The sequence below is a fragment of the Humulus lupulus genome, chromosome 5, assembly GCF_963169125.1.
Source record: "Humulus lupulus chromosome 5, drHumLupu1.1, whole genome shotgun sequence".
Taxonomy (NCBI): Eukaryota; Viridiplantae; Streptophyta; class Magnoliopsida; order Rosales; family Cannabaceae; genus Humulus; species Humulus lupulus.
In genome coordinates this window covers 68209439-68226961 of record NC_084797.1, presented here as the reverse complement: position 1 = coordinate 68226961, position 17523 = coordinate 68209439, and positions in this window count along the sequence as shown.

Sequence of the window (17523 nt, the reverse complement as noted above, 5' to 3'; positions counted from 1 at the left end):
ATGTCGCGACCCGCCTTTCCTTTTGGCTCCCATCTGTTCTAGAGGGCCGCGACACACCAAGAACAGAGTCGCGGCCCGACCCCTTCGAACCCAGAATCAACCCAACAACACAACCAACTCATCAGAAACACTCTAATATGTTCCCAGCAGCAAAACCTAACAGAAAACTAGACTCAAAACTCATTTAAACTCCAATTCAATCCTTGAAACTCAAAAGCTCATAAACACCTTAAAACAGCCAGAAATTTCCAGAATTCAAAAGCTAAACCATAGTTAAAAGCTTACCTCTACTGAAGAATCAATCCACCAAGTAGTTACTAAGCTAATTCCCAAGTCCTTAGTTTCAATTCAAGTGATTCCTGGCCCAAAATTCCTCCTTAGCTTCCAAAGTTAGCTTGAGAGAGTTTCTAGAGGAAGCAAGTGTGAAAGAGAGAGAAGAGTTGATTTTGGCAAAGTTAAATTTGTTTCCTTTGTTTTGTTTTATCTAACTTAGGTCACTTAAGTTAATCCCAAGGCTCGGGTACCAAAAATGTCCCCGAGGGAAAAATGGTAAATTTCCCCATTATTCCCTCCTAAACTCTCTAACTTCAAATACATCTCCAAATATTTGTTTCCATAACCTAATAATTCAATTAAACATCAAATACCCAAAATACCCCTTGACTCGCCCCGAGTCGAGTATTGGGTCCCGTTGTGACTTTCACTCTAACTAGCTCCCTAGGATCGCCTTGTGTCATACGCTGCAAATATATCCACATAATAATGTGGTCTCAACCATTTATCACAAATAATCACATTTGTTCCATCAACGGGCCAAAATTACAAATATGTCCTTATAAGCTAAACAGGGCCCACATGCATATTAATACTCATAAACATGCATTTCATATATCCATATAATCATATAAACATGCTTATCACATAATCATGCATTAAATCATTTAAATCACACATAAACCAATTATGTCATCTCGGCACACTAATCAAGGCCCTTAAGCCTTATTAATGATTTTTGGGTCGTTACACTTTATTTAGAAGATATATCTCTTCTATATAAGAAGTGTGTAGATAATGAAAATTCTTAGTTTTAACAGTTTTCCATTTTTTTCGTTAACTTTGACAGAATATCTCATATTTAACAGAATATTCCTATAAATAAATAAACTTGACTTAAACTTAAATAATTAAACAAAATAAAATAAGATATTTTTTAGATATTTTACAATGATAATTATTTAAAAATAATAAAACTATACATTTTATAACTTAAATAAAATTTAATTAAACTTAAATTTCACTTATTAGAATAATATCATATTAAACATAATATATATATATATATAATCTACTATCAACTATCAACAAACTCTTTTAAAAAAAAACTAGCAAATAACTTAAATTTAAAATACACCCATAATATTAATATTATATTAAACATATAATATATAATCTCTTGTTGTCACTGCCAAATTAAAAAATTAGAACAAACATAAGCTTAAATAAAAATTAATTAATTAAAATATGATATTCTAAAGATATTTTATGATAATTTAAATAATTAAATCATTTTTATTTAAACATAATAAAGCCAACCCAATACTACAAACTGCATAAATCACTCAACTTTCTCTAATATATAAAACGCAAAAACAAGAAATACTTGTAACGTCCTCCTAATCCAGGAACGTTACACTGTGTACTTTAAATAGTGTCAGACTTGCTAATCAAGTCATTTAGTTATAAATGTGTAACTAAGGTTAATGTTAAGGGTTATGGTTAAAAAATTTGGTCAAAATAAATATTGACTTTTTGTTTGAAAGTTTCCTACACACAGGGATCCCAAAACATTACAAACAGATGTTTAAAAGGGTATATACAAGTAAAAAGTTACAACTAGCCGGCCTAAGCGGCAAAATAAGGGGTACAACTCTAGTTCATCCGAGATATCCTCGGTCGTGGTGGATGAGCAGCTGCATATGTACACGCCGCCACCGAAGCTCTCCAATTCATGGCTGGTCTAGCTTTCATTTCCCCTTACCTGCACCACATAGCACCCGTGAGCCAAGCCTCAGCAAGAAAACTTAAGCATGTGCATGAACAATAATTACCGATTCCCAGATACACATCTAGCATGTCCAGCAGTAATAATCTACTCATGCATGCATACAATTAAAATAAATGACTATCAAATCATAACGGGGCTTGTTGCCCTAAATAAATAGCTGACAAGTCATTCTGGGGCCTAGCGCCCTAGCATCTGGGACTAATGAGTCACCTCAGGGGCCCGTGCCCTATCCTCTGTATAACCAACCGTAGAGCTAGCCCAGCGTACCTAGCGCTTTAATTTTCCATGACCATTGGGTCGGACAAGCGTATTATGCGCTCCCGGTTAGGCCTAACCATATCGACAAGCGCTCAACGCGCTATTGCCGTCCTTGACTTATGAGCCAAGGCTTTTCAAACAAATAATGCATACAAGTACACATCTTTTAACAATTATCCCAAAGTAGAGCATTCACACATACTTAATCAATTAAACACAGACATAATCATAGTCATGTTCTTTCTCGAGGGCCCAAGCCCTATTCATAATCACATTAAACAACCAGATAAACAGATAACCAACTACTGATAAGCATACTTCAGATAATAAAAGTATGCATACTTATAAATCATGGTATATAAACCAATCCAAACACAAACACAGTATTAACTATGTTCCTTACAGGGCCAAGCCCTACCCATGCGAACAAGGCAAGCATTTACTAAACAATTATCCAGACACATATCATTTAAGCATAATCTAAATCACTTTCATTCTCAGGGGTCGAGCCCTATTCATATTTATAATCAACAACCGGGCCAAGCCCTGATCACATATATCACGTATTGGGTGCAGTTTTCTTACCTTAGGTCCGAGTGCAAAGTGTATTAAGAACGACCCTCGAGCACGATCCTGGTTCCGAGCTCCTAGTGATAATCTAGTCACAACCAATAGAGAATCTTGTTAAAATGAGAAAATAAATGCTTCTGGATCGAGTCCTAGCCTCCGGGACACCGAATTATACTAAATTGGGTAGTAGGATCGATCTTGAGCCCTTAGGTTTGAGTTCCCGCACTCAAAAACCCTCCTGGGGCTCAAAACCCTCCAAGCGCCGCGGCTCAAAACAAAGGAGCAGCAGTCTGCCCCAAGTCAGAGAGCCCAAGCTCTCCTCTGCTTCAACCCGTGCCGCGGCACTCCCTAGCAGGCGCCGTGGCTCAAATAGCCCGAAGGCACCAGCTTCTCCCAACATTCAAGAGAGCCACAACGCCCCAAGAACAGGGCCGCAACTCGACATGAAAGCCTTGTTTTGTCTCCGTTTTCTTCAAGCCAAATCCCTCCAAAAACCTATCCCAACATAGCTAAAACTCAAGAGTAAAGTCCCCAATCAATTTAGTAGCCCCAAACCATCAAAACCCAAGCAAAAGCTTGGCCAAAACCCCATCAAATTTCCAACTCAAAACTGAGTTTCTAAAACTCCAAGAACTTAACTAAAAACCAGAAAATACGGAGATTTAGGGCTAGAAATCATTACCTTTGTTGCCCCAATTGATGGTAAGTCTTTCCCCAAGCAATCCTGAGCCTGAGCTAGCCTCGATTCTCCTTAAACCGCAAGAATTCTCAAGAAAATTGAGAGAGAAAGTGTGTAACCGAGAGAGAGAAAAGGGAAACATGTTTTCCTTTGTTTTCTGTATTTGTGAGATTACGTAGACTCCAAGTAGCTCTAAGTAAATCCCGAGGCTCGGGGTACCAAAAACATCTCCGAGGGAAAAATGGTCAAAACTCCTGGAATTCCCTCCCAATCTCACTAATACCGAATATTCATTCCCGTTACCCGATAACCCGGTAATGTACTAGATACCAGAAATACCCCTTGACTCACCCCGAGTCGAGTATTAAGTCTCGTTATGACTTTCCCGCTAACTTGCTCCCTAGGATTGTCTCGTGCCAAGTAACCTAGATATATCCACACAATAATGTGGTCTCACACATATCACATATAACGGGCCAAATTACGAAAATTGCCATTCTAATAAGAAACGGGCCACATGCATATTTAATACACCTAAACATGCATATCTAGTCATATTGTCATATAACTCACATAATCACATAATTACACGCACACACATCTCATAAACATATAATTTCCATAAATTGACATCTTGGTCCCTTAATCAAGGCCCTAAGCCTTATTAGATGATTTTGGACGTTACAATACCCACCAATCAAAATACCCTCCAATCGAAATACCATATTCTACATAAACATATATACCCTATTCTACATAAACATATATACATATGTATATAAAAATAAAAAATGAAGGAAAAGGGTACCTGGCTTGGCCTCAACATTATCGATGGTGTCGCTACTCTCGACCTCGAGAGTGATGGTCTTACCAGTGAGGGTCTTAACAAAAATTTGCATATTTCTTCTTCTACTACTACTGCGTCTTCCTCTTCTGGTTTCGAGGGTTTGAAAAATTTAGTGGAACCAAGTGTGGTTGTATCATTTTTTTATCTTATAAATTTGTGGGATAGTTTGTTTTTTATTAAGTGATTTGAGCTTTTTTTCTTTATCAAACTCACCAAATGACATTGCGAAATATATTAAAAGCTAAAAATAGTTGATGCACGTATACTACTCCACAATAAAACTTTTTCTATTCTTATTTTATTTTATTATGAATTTATTTTTAAATATTATTATAATTTATATATATGTCATGTAGTCATGTAAATATATATCAATATTGTGTTTAGAAGTAATTACTGATATTAGGGTTTATATTAATATTTATATATACTATAGAACTGTAATTCATTCTATTATATATATGGAAGACTTCTCAATGGTTACTACCCATATATGAGTACTAACAATTATGATGATGAGATAACATAGTGACTTAGTATAGCAAGTCACCAACATGTAAATATTTTTTTTACGTTAATTTCGAATTTAATTATTATTTTTTGTCCATAATTAATGGTGTTTCCAATTAATAAGAAACAATAGCTATATTTAAAAATTGACATGTATTTGAAAAATGAAAAATTTACAATATTATATTTTCATAATAAATACATATTTTTCATCAAGTAACCCTTCCAAAAATTTGAAAAAATTAAAATTTATTTTTAAAAATATTAATTAACAACTATAAATATGGACCATTAATCTTAATCCAATAATTAACATTAAAGTAATCATCTATGGATAGTGACCATTAAAAGTGATATATATATATATTTAAAAAGTGAACTAATTTTATTAAAATTATAGTTATTGTTTTACCCTAAATTTTATAATACATTTATATATTATATTAAATATTTTTTATTTTTATTTATGATATTATTTATTCATTTAAAATTTATATGATAATTAAAAAATATAATAAAAATAAATTTATATTTAAATAAATATATTTATAACTTTAAAAACTAAAGAAACCTAAATTATGCATGATTTTACCTAGAATATATAATAGGTGTGTTAGTTTTAATTAGAATGCCATTGGTGGTCAAAACTAGATCGAATCTCGGTCGATTTGATTTTAAGGAATTGGTGCTGGACAAAAAAGACTTGAAAAAGTCAAGTTTTGAATCCCAAAACGTATTTCTTTCTTTTTGCCATTGGTAAGATTTACATTACATTATCCCATTTTGACGATTAAAGAACTATAGCTCCAGTTGAATCGAACTCATTTGATCGTTTGTCATACACGAAACTATAAAGAAAACAAAAATTTATCACTTTTGAGAGGCATCAAAAGAAAAATTCTCGCTGTTGTATTATGTACTTAAATAAATAATAATATTTTAAGTTTATTATATGTATGTACTTAAATTAAATAAACTTAAAATGTTATTATTTATTTAAATAAATATATGTATGTATGTACTTAAATAAATAATAATATTTTAAGTTTATTTAAGTTAAAATCAAATATTAAATAATAATAAATTATTTCTCATTATTTATTTATTTTATTTTATTATTATTTCCTTAAGTTTATATGTTTTTAAAATAAATTTTAAGTATTATTAATTTATTAAAAGAATTAAAAATAGGGGTAAAATAGTCTTTAAAAAAAATTAACCAAAAATAGGTTCAGTACTATATCGGTAGGAACAACAAAAATAAAGGGTACAATTTTGGTATATACGAAAGACTGAGAGAAACTGAAGATAATAAAATAGTATATTCTATATATATATGTATATATACTCTTTATATGGTAGCTTATAGTGCAATTTATGCCAAAATAAATAGTTAAGTAGCGTTGACTCAAGTTTAGTGCTCAATGACTTAATTATATTCCATACTTTTGTTCAATATGCTTGTTTGATTTAGTGAAATTGCCATTTGATTAAAAAAGAAAAATTAAGTGATGCAGCATTAGAAGTTGAAAACGTTATTAACAAATTATACTACAACAGGTCATAAAATGTAATATTTATTTATAATAGAATCGCCTAAGTAGAAATAATTAAGAATCACTTAATTATGTGATGAAGTGATTGATTGTGATTGTGATTGTGGGGTACTAGTCTAGGACTATAGGGTTAGATACGAAAATGTGTGCATTATTAATAGAAAAATACTACTTTTTGAGATGGAAAAAGGTGTATTATAGTTAATTATAGCCGCATTGGATTGGTCAGTCTTGAAATTGGCATGGAGTTGGACTATGTTATATGAGTAAATAATATTCGAAACATTTACCTTTTGGGCATTAGAATAGAGCCATGTGATATGACTTACATGAGTCAAACAAATATCCAATGAACATAAATTACGCCTCGTTTTCTTCCATTCAACACTAATTTGTCAATTCTCTCGTTTCCCACTGCTTCCCTCCTCTATGTATATATATATATATAGCCGGCTATATTAACCAGCTACTTATAATGATTATAATACTTCGTTATTTTAGTTTTTTATTACTATTATCGTTGTAGATCAACTTATGTCCCCTCCATTAAAAAAATATATATGTTGTTCTTTGATAATGATCAGGTACTCTTTTTGGAAATGTACTTGTTTTTTCCTTTTTCTTTTTTGTTGGAATATATATTTGACAATGAGTTTCGTGGTGATAAAAAAAAGAAAAATAACAGTATTTTTTTGTTACTTTATTCATTTTAAATAAAAAGGCTATAGTTGTAGTTCTACATCTTGATCAGCCATATATACACCGTTCTCTTGGTGGACTTTAGTTAAATCACCCGAAACAATAAGAGTTTGATTGGTTCGCGATTAAAAAATTGTCTTTTTAAAAAATAAGATTCTGAAATGAAAATCTAAATTTAGTGACTAAAAACATGTTTCTGAAAATGTGATTGGTTCAATGTCAGTAAACTGTTTTTGAATTTTAAAAACCTGAATCTGTGATTGGTATTAAATTTGAAAATATAACAGAAAATGAATACATGGTTCGGCTGAATCTTAATATTATTTTAATTTTATATACATAAGTTGTATAATATTAAATTTTGATTTATCAATAGATTTAATTAAGTAAAATTTAATTATATTAATAAATTAAAATTTAATAATAGTGCATTTGTTAAATTCATAATAATATTGCATTGTCGTTAATTTTGATTTAAAAAAAAAATTAAAGTAAGAGTGCATGAATCTAACACAACTCATCATCCATGCTCAATATATAAAACTAAAAACATCAATATATTCAGTCAAACAATATATAATAATCAATAATAATATATTTTATATTCAATAAAAAATATATAATAATCATTTGGAAAAAAACATTAATAATAATAATAATAATTGTTGACGCGGTTCTTCGGCAACAGGTAATTAAGAGAATGAGAGAAAGGGATTAGTGCCAAACGTAGAACCGTAACAGATATAAGATCTTAGAGAATGAAATAGGTGACTCAAGACACGTTTTTAAGTGGTTCAAAGGTTAAAATCCGTCTACTCCACTAGTCAATATTATTGATATATTCTGGATATTGGGTTACAAAGTATATATCTTTCCAGGGACTATTTTTTCCAACCCTTATCAACGCCCAGGGTCTCCATATTTATAGGAGAAGGCACCTGGAAGTTGGTAAGGAGGTCATCCCGTGACCTTCTTATTTGTCATATCAACTCTGTGACATTCATGATTAATTCCTAAACCTGACACATAAGTGTGGTCAAATCGATAGGTAAGGAGATAATGGGCCGCACGGCCCAACCCAGCTGTGGGTGTCTGAACACGCACGTTCCTGCTGCGTGTCCGAGAAGTCAGGGAGATATCGGACACGTGATGTCAGATATATGCATGTTTATCTTGCGTGTGTTGACTTTACAAGGGGTCATAGCCTCCATATCTAGCTCGTACCACGAGCTGCGCATTTGACCCGACCTTCGGCCTTCCGATTCCTTGCTCCAGTCTTGGCGAGTCTTGGCAAGTCCTTGAGGATTCCTCGAGCTAAGGGGGGTACGACCTCAAGACAGGAGCTCCGGTCTGGGGGATGTTTATGGACTAACCATGATTAGTCCGAAGCTCGGCCTGCTAATCAGCCCGTGGGAAAATCAGGGCGTCCATCTGCCCCCCAAGCACCTGCTCGTGGTATATGACATCGCATATAAGACCACAGTAGGGGCTTTTAGAATTCCCCACAAACTCTTCGCATTCCACACTTTATGCAGGCGCCTGATACGTGGAACATCGTGGGTGGTGATGGTACGTCTTACGAGAACCGCATTTAATGGCCTAGCCTATGCCCAGCCGTCGTTTCGTATTTCGAGTGGAGGGCCTCGGATCCCTCATCAGGGCCATCCAAGAGCCTTCTACACGTGATCCTTCACGCATATAAAAAAAGGGGGTGGCCACCCTACGCACGGGCCACCCTTTCATTCGAAATTTTCCAAACCTCTTTTCCTCTTTCCTCTCCATATTCCCGAAGAACGAAACCCTCGACTCTGTTGCTGCCATTTCCGTCGTTCAAGAAGCTTAGGCGTACGGATTTCTCCGAAGCTTTGGAAGCTACTACACCGACGAAGCTCCTACCAACGCAACACTCTCGTCTACCTCCCAGCCATACACTGTAAGTTTCCTGACCCTGTGTGCTTTGAAAACATGCTACTGTAGCTTAGATAAATTTTTTTACTGTAGCCGCATGCAAGGGTTTTATGGGTTTTGTGGATATGGAGGGTGACAGCCTTTTTAGGTTAGGGTATATTTGTTGTAGGAAATCGCTTTAGAATATAGGTTTTAGGATGCCTTTCCTGGGAAAATTTATGGGTAGGAGTTTTGGGAATTTTTGGGTGCAAAACCGGGTAGCTTAGGGAACACGCCTCACAAGCGGTTTTGTAATTTTCTGCCTACTGAAACTTTCCCCCCAAGGCAAATTCTATTCTGAACCTCCTGACACACGAATTCCGAGTAATCGGGGATCTGTTGGGAGTATGAGCGCGTGTTCACTGAACTGCGTGGCTCCACTCTCCACGGGCTGGGCTTACCTCAGCTCGTGCAAGTAATAATTGCTTCTTCCTCCTGCTTGGGTCGCCTTTTCTAAAGTGTTTTCTTTTGTTCGTTAGGCGACCAGATGGCTCCAAAAAGGAATCTCCCCCAGAAGAACGTTGGAAGCTCGGCCTCCCAGCAGGAGAAAGGAAAGGCGGTGATGCCTAGCTCCCCGATCCCCCGTTTCGGGTCGGCAGTGGAGAAGGAGGTCGAGGTGGCCCCTGACGCATTCTTTGAGGAGGAGAGAATCGTCTCAAAGATAACCGATCAGACGAAGATTAACAAACTCTTCCTCACTCACAACATCGCGCTGGGGAAAGCCTCCGTTATTGCCCAACCTGCCTCGGATGGCGAGCGAAGCTGCGCGCCGCTCGACGAATCGTTCGCGACCTGGAGTGGTGAACACTTTAAGGCAGGGGCCTTCCTTCCCCTGGATCAGTACTTTGCTGATTTCCTGAACTACGTGGGGTTGGCCCCATTTCAGCTCCCCCCCAACTCCTACCGTCTGCTGGCAGGATTGAGGTACTTGTTCCAGAAGCAAGAGTGGGAGGTCCCCACTCCTACGGATATTTTATATTTCTTTTGCCTCAAAGCCAGCCCGGACCAGCGGGGGCGAGACGACGGGTTTTACTATTTAACCCGTTTTCCCAACACGGCGGCGGTCATCGAGCTGCCCAGCCACCCCAATGATTTCAAGGACCAGTTCTTCATGTCAACTGGGTTCCGAAACTGCGAGCACCACTACTTCAATCGTCCTCGTAAGTGCTTTCTGACCCTAGCTCGTGTGTTTAAATATCACTTTAGCTCCTCCTGTACCCCTTTCTGACTTAAACTCATTACGCAGCCATCTTCGTGAGGACAGAGAAATCTGTGACCCTCGGGGCACAGTATGAAACACTGGCGGGCTTGCCCCCCAGTGAGAAGGATTATCGCGTGCTCGTGACGGACGAGACGATGGTGGCTTGCAAGTTGATTTTTCCGAATCAAACCCTGAACCTAAAGAGGCCCAGGGGGCTGCCCCCAGCTCGCGACATCAGACCTATCAACGTGGAGGAGGTCGCGGAAGATGAAGGTGAGGAGGACGAGGGCGATGAAGTTCCGCTCGTGAGGAACAGGAATAGGACCTTGGAGGTCGCCCAGAGGATGGGCGATGAGAGGATCCAATCCGGAGCAGCCACGGGTCCTTCTGGCCAAGGTAACCCTTACTTGTTTAGGAGTCTAGATAGGGCCGCTGCAGACCCCCGGCTGGCTAGGTTCAATCCTAGGCAGCTCGTCCATCGTCACAGGAGCGATCCGGACTTGAACACGCTCCTGCTCCATTGTGTCGACCGGCTCGTGCTGGACCACCAGGAGAGCCGGCCTAGGGGTACCGTAGTAGTAGATAACACCTTATCCTTTAGGTCGGTCCTTTTCCAGGAGTATGGGACAAACCTGCGCACATGGCCATCACTCCAGAGGGGTATCTATGCTCCGGGGCTTAGGCAGTACGTAGGAGAATCTAGCCCCGAATCGGACCCGGAGCCAGAACCTGCGCCAGTTCGGGAAATAATCGTCTTAGGTTCTTCCAGCTCGGGGGGTAGGGCTCCCTTAGTATTCGTATATATTTTTTAGCTTTAACCTTTTGTCTTTATCTCTGTATGATTGTTAACTTGTAATAACCATGTTTTTTGTTTGACAGAAGAGATGTCTCAGCCCGAGGGGAGCTTGCGAGGTGCAGTCTTCGGGGGAAACCCCTCAGCCGGGCCAAGACTGAAAAGGCTCCGGGGGTCCAGGAGCACTGTTGGGACCTCCACCAAGTCCCCGGCAAAGGAGAAGGAGAAAACCCCATCAGCCCAGGATGCGGGAGCGATTCTTCCTGCTGCCGGAGCAGGCCAAATGCCTCCACCACCTCAACGAACTCCAACCGTCACCCAGGACGCAGGGACGGAGCTCGGGGCTCCGGCTGCGGTGGCCTCCAATGTGCGCATCCCAGTCAACCCTCAGAACCTGGAGAATATCCCCGAGGCCTTCCGGGGAACGGTGTACGAATCGGCGAACTACGCCGTTGACCATATCTATAAGTTCACCGAGAAGGAGCTCCGGGCTATTGAGACAATGAGCCCGGTTGACGTAATGGAGTCTTCAATGAGCATGACTCTAACGGTAAGCTGCCCCCTCCTTTTTTTTTGTCTTAGGCTTTTACCATCATACTTTTCCCTACTTTTCCTCTAAGGCAATTTACCTTTCATTTCCCGCAGGGCGTCGTCGCTCTTCACCGGAGCATCACCAGGGCCAAAAATCAGCTCGAGGATATGAGGACCGAGCACCAGGCCACCCTTCAGGAGGCCAAGGTGACTAAAGATGCCTTGGCGACCTCGAAGGCCGAGTTGGAGAAGACTCGCTTGAAGGTCCAAGAGCTCGAGACCTCCCTTGCCACCTCGCGGAAAGACCTCGAGGCTGCGAAGACTGAGATCCAAGCCGCCCAGGTCGCCCTGGAGGCCGAACGGACCACATCGGAGCAGTCCATGCAAGATCTGTTCTATCACTGCTGGGCTTTCAACCCGGAGGCTGACTTCTCCTTCATGTCACTGAGCCTTTGGGCGAGCTTGCTGGTGAAGTTTCAAGCTCACCTTGAGAAAGAGGCGCCGCCTTCGGAAACTGGGGAAGCCTCTGGCGCGGCAGAGCAGGGTGAAACAGCGACCTCCAAAGGGCCAACTGACGGAGCCTAGGGCGCTTTTTCTTTTTTGCCTTTGAATATTTTTAAGTTTTTTGTATGTAACCTTTGCATGAGGTGTTTTCACCTCGAGACAATTTGCCTTGACGCCTTTAACTTACGTTTTTTTTTTTTTTTTATGCTTTTGGCTACAATATATATATCTTTTTGATAGACTTAGTCCTGTGTTAACCGTTATCTATATTTCGAGCTCTTTAAAAAGAACAACAATAAATAGATTTACATTAACTTCTAAGTTTTATGACTCGGTTAAAACCAGGAACTTATTTAGAAAACTTAGTTCGTGTTAACTTTTATCCATATCTCAAGCTCTTTAAGAAGAAGAACGAGAAATAGATTTAAATCAACTTCTAAGTTTTATGACCCAGTTAAAACCAGGAACTTATTTAGAAAACTTAGTTCGTGTTAACTTTTATCCATATCTCAAGCTCTTTAAGAAGAACAACGAGAAATAGATTTAAATCAACTTCTAAGTTTTATGACCCGGTTAAAACCAGGAACTTATTTAGAAAAACTTAGTTCGTGTTAACTTTTATCCATATCTCAAGCTCTTTAAGAAGAACAACGAGAAATAGATTTAAATCAACTTCTAAGTTTTATGACCCGGTTAAAACCAGGAACTTATTTAGAAAAACTTAGTTCGTGTTAACTTTTATCCATATCTCAAGCTCTTTAAGAAGAACAACGAGAAATAGATTTAAATCAACTTCTAAGTTTTATGACCCGGCTAAAACCAGGATAGGACTTAGTTAGCGTTAACCCTTATCCATATCTCGAGCTCTTTAAGAAGAGCAACGATCCACAGATAAGGATCAACATCTAAGTCGTTAAGGAGACCTGGTTATATCCAGGTACCATATGCCCCCCAAGTAACTGGGAAAGGGTCTTTCGTGGTTACTTTAAGATTACACTTGCAAATATGCGTAAAAAGCTGATTTGTATTAATACATAAAAAGTGGCCTTCCAGGCCTTACAAGTGGATCATTGATAATATTTCTTTAAGTGGATGGTGTTCCAAGTCCGTGGGACGGCCCCTCCATCAAGTCGAGCTAACTTATAAGTTCCCTTCCTGATGACTTCGATGACCTGGTAGGGTCCTTCCCAGTTCGGTCCCAAGACTCCATCTTTGGGATCTTTCCCGGCCAGGAAAACTCTCCTTAGGACCAAGTTGCCAACGCTAAAGGCGCGTTTTCTGACTTTGGTGTTAAAGTAGCGAGTGATCTTCTGATGATAATGGGCGAGCTGGAGTTACGAATCCTCTCGCCTTTCATCAACTAGGTCTAGGGAATGGCTTAGGAGCTCATGGTTCCGACCTTGGTCGTAGGACTGGACTCTATGCGACAGAACCTTAACCTCCACGGGGAGGACTGCTTCACTCCCGAAGGTTAGGGAGAAAGGAGTATGACCCGTAGGAGTCCGATGCGAGGTTCGGTATGCCCATAGGACCTGGGGGAGCTGTTCCGGCCAGACCCCCTTCGCTTCATCTAATCTTTTCTTGAGGCTCGCCTTTAGAGTCTTGTTGACAGCCTCGACCTGGCCGTTCGCCTGAGGATAGGCCACGGAGGAGAAGCTTTTCACAATTCCGTGCCTTTCACAAAACTCGGTGAACAGGTCGCTGTCGAACTGAGTGCCGTTATCAGAGACGATCTTCTTGGGCAGGCCGAATCGACAGATGATGCTTTTAATCACGAAGTCAAGCACCTTTTTAGACGTGATCGTTGCCAACGGCTCTGCCTCGGCCCACTTAGTGAAGTAGTCGATGGCGACTACGGCGTAACGGACCCCACCCTTTCCGGTAGGCAGGGCGCCTACTAAGTCTATCCCCCAAACGGCGAACGGCCAAGGGGCCGAGATCATTTTCAGCTCGACTGGAGGAACTCGGGCAACTGCAGCGAATTGCTGGCACTTGTCGCACTTTTTCACATATGAGATCGAGTCTTTGGACAGAGTCGGCCAATAATAACCTTGCCTGAGAACCTTTAAGGCCAAGCTTTTCCCCCCAGTGTGGTCTCCGCAGAGTCCTTCGTGAATTTCCTGCAGGATGGCCTTCGCTTCACTTGGAAGAACGCACCGGAGGAGAGGTAAGGAGTGCCCACGTCGGTACAACACTCCATCGACTATCGTATATCTGGGAGCTTGATATAGGACTCGCCGCGCGTCATTACGTCCCTCAGGCAGCTTGCCCTCGACGAGATATTCAAGAATGGGGGTCGTCCAGGTTGGCCTGGCGTCGATCATCTCGACCTCTGCCTGATATCCTTCTATACTTGGTTTTTCCAAGAATTCTATTGGAACCAACCCCAGGGTCTTTGTCTCTCCCGAGGTGGTGAGCTTGGCAAGAGCATCTGTATTGGTGTTCTGTTCTCGAGGTATCTGTTCGATCGATCCTCGCTCAAATGCGGACAGCTCGGCTTTTACCTTCGCCAAATAGGCGGCCATCTTGGGTCCCCGCGACTTTTATTCGCCCAGAACCTGGTTTACCACGAGCTGGGAGTCACTAAAGCACTGGACGGAGCTCGCCATTAACTCATTGGCTACCCTCAGCCCAGCCAATAAAGCTTCGTACTCTGCCTCGTTGTTAGACGCCTTGAACCCGAACCTTAGCGCCGAGTGGAATCTATGTCCCTCGGGGGATATCAGAATGATTCTGGCCCCGGAGCCGTTCTCGTTGGATGAGCCATCCACAAAGATCCTCCACAGCGAATGGGGCGAGGCGATCTGGGGAGAGCCTTCTGACGGATCCTCCTGGAATCCCGTGCACTCTGCCACAAAGTCGGCCAAGGCCTGACTTTTTATGGCAGTTCGTGGAGTATAGAAAATCTCGAACTGATTGAGTTCGACCACCCACTTTAACAAGCGTCCTGATGCTTCAGGCTTTTGCGAAACCTACCTTAGAGGTTGATCGGTCATGATGTGTACCGAGTGAGATTGGAAGTACGGCCTGAGCTTTCGCAAGGCCGTGATTAGGCAGAACGCCAATTTTTCCATCAGTGGGTATCGTGATTCTGCCTCGAGGAGTCTCTTGCTGATGTAATAGACTGGCTTCTGAACTTGGTCCTCTTCTCGTACTAGTACGGCGCTAGCTGTGTCCTCAGTGACGGCCAGGTAGAGGAAAAGAGGCTCTCCTGCCTTGGGCTTGGATAGCACGGGCGGTTCAGCCAGATGTGCCTTCAGGTCGAGGAATGCGCTTTCGCATCCTACTGTCCATTCAAACTTCTTGTTTCCTCGGAGCAGGTTGTAGAAGGGCAAACACTTATCGGTTGACTTGGAAATGAATCGGTTGAGTGCTGCCACTCTTCCTGTGAGGCCTTGGACATCTTTCCGCGACCTGGGGGAAGGAAGTTCGAGCAGTGACCTGATCTTGTTGGGGTTTGCTTCGATTCCTCGGGTATTGACTATGAACCCCAGGAATTTCCCGGATGCGACACCAAAAGTGCATTTCTGGGGATTAAGCCTCATTCCATATTCTCGTAGTATTTTAAAACATTCTTCCAAGTCGGAAACATGGTTGTCGGCAGTCTTTGACTTGACAAGCATGTCATCAACATACACTTCCATGTTTTTTCCGATCTGGTCCGCGAACATTCTGTTTACTAGCCTTTGGTAGGTAGCTCTGGCGTTCTTCAGACCAAACGGCATGACCTTGTAGCAATAGAAATTAGTCAGGGTCATGAAGCTGGTGTGTTCTTGGTCCGCCGGATTCATCGCGATCTGGTTGTAACCTGAGTACGCGTCCATAAAGGACATGAGCTCGTGTCCCGCCGTGGCATCCACCAGCTGATCGATCCTTGGCAATGGAAAACAATCCTTGGGGCAGGCTTTATTCAGGTCGGAGAAGTCAATGCAGGTCCGCCATTTCCCGTTGGGCTTTGGAACTAGCACGAGGTTGGCGACCCAAATTGGAAATTTGGCTTCACGGATAAAGCCACATTTTTTGAGCCGGGCCACTTCTTCTTCAAGGGCTTCAGCTCGGGTTGTTCCTAGACGTCTTTGCTTTTGAGACTTGGCAGGAATGCTTTTATCCAGGTGGAGCGTGTGCATGATGACGCTCGGGCTGATCCCTACCATGTCCTCATGCGACCATGTGAATGCGTCCAAGTTATTCTGCAGAAACGTAGTCAGCTCCGCCTTTCTCTTGCTACAGAGGTTTTTTCTGAGCTTGACCATCCGTGATGGATTTTGTTTATCAATGTTTACTTCTTCGAGCTCCTCAATGGCCTGGAGCTCGGATTTGTCTTCGCCTATTCGGGGGTCGATATCCTCACTTAAGACGACTTTTTCCTCCTCGGCGCTCTGAGGTTTTTCAATCTCAGGGTCCGCCAAGGGTCCGTGAGATTCCTCTTCACTCTGAATGGCCATAGTCAGCTGCCCGGGTTTGGACTTTCCCTTCATGGAAATGCTGTAGCATTCCCTGGCAGCGAGCTGATCGCCCTTGATCGTGCAGATTCCCGTCGAGGTGGGGAACTTCATGGCGAGGTGTCGAATGGAAGTGATAGCCTCGAAAGCTATGAGTGTAGGTCGGCCCAAAATGGCGTTGTAGGCAGCGGAGCAGTCAATGACCACGAACTCGAGTAGTCTGGAGACTGTCCGAGACTCTTCTCCTAGGGTGATCACCAGCTCGATCGTCCCTATCGCTGCTGATCCTTCTCCAGAAAAACCATACAGCATCATGGAGGTCGCCTTTAGCTCGGCAACAGTCAAACCCATCTTTTCTAAGGTGGATCGGAATAGGAGGTTCACCGAGTTTTCGTTGTCTACCAACACCCTCCTTACTTTCCGGTTGGCGAGCTGGACTGCTACAACCAAGGGATCATTATGGGGGAATTGGACATGGCCTGCGTCTTCCTCCGTAAAAGTGATCGGTTGCTTCTCTAATCGCTGTTGTTTTGACTGACGCTGCTCCGGGACGAACTCCACTCCGTTGTGAGCCTTTAGTTCATTCACGTATCTCTTCTGGGCGCCTCTGCTCGTGCCATCCATGTGCGGACCTCCAGAGATGGTGGATATCTCTCCTCCGACCACGGGAGGAGGGACGTCCTGATCTATCCGAGACCCGGGCTGACTGGCTGGGGCTTCTGGAGCAGGCCGACTCGTTGGGACCCTGTTCCGTGAGTATTGAGCCAAGGGGCCTGCTCGGATGAGAGTCTCTATCTCATCTTTGAGATGCCTACAATCGTCGGTATTGTGGCCGACGTCGTTATGAAAACGACAGAATTTGGAATTGTCTCTCTTTCCCTTGTGGTGTTTCAATGGATCCGGCCTCTTCCAGGGGACCCG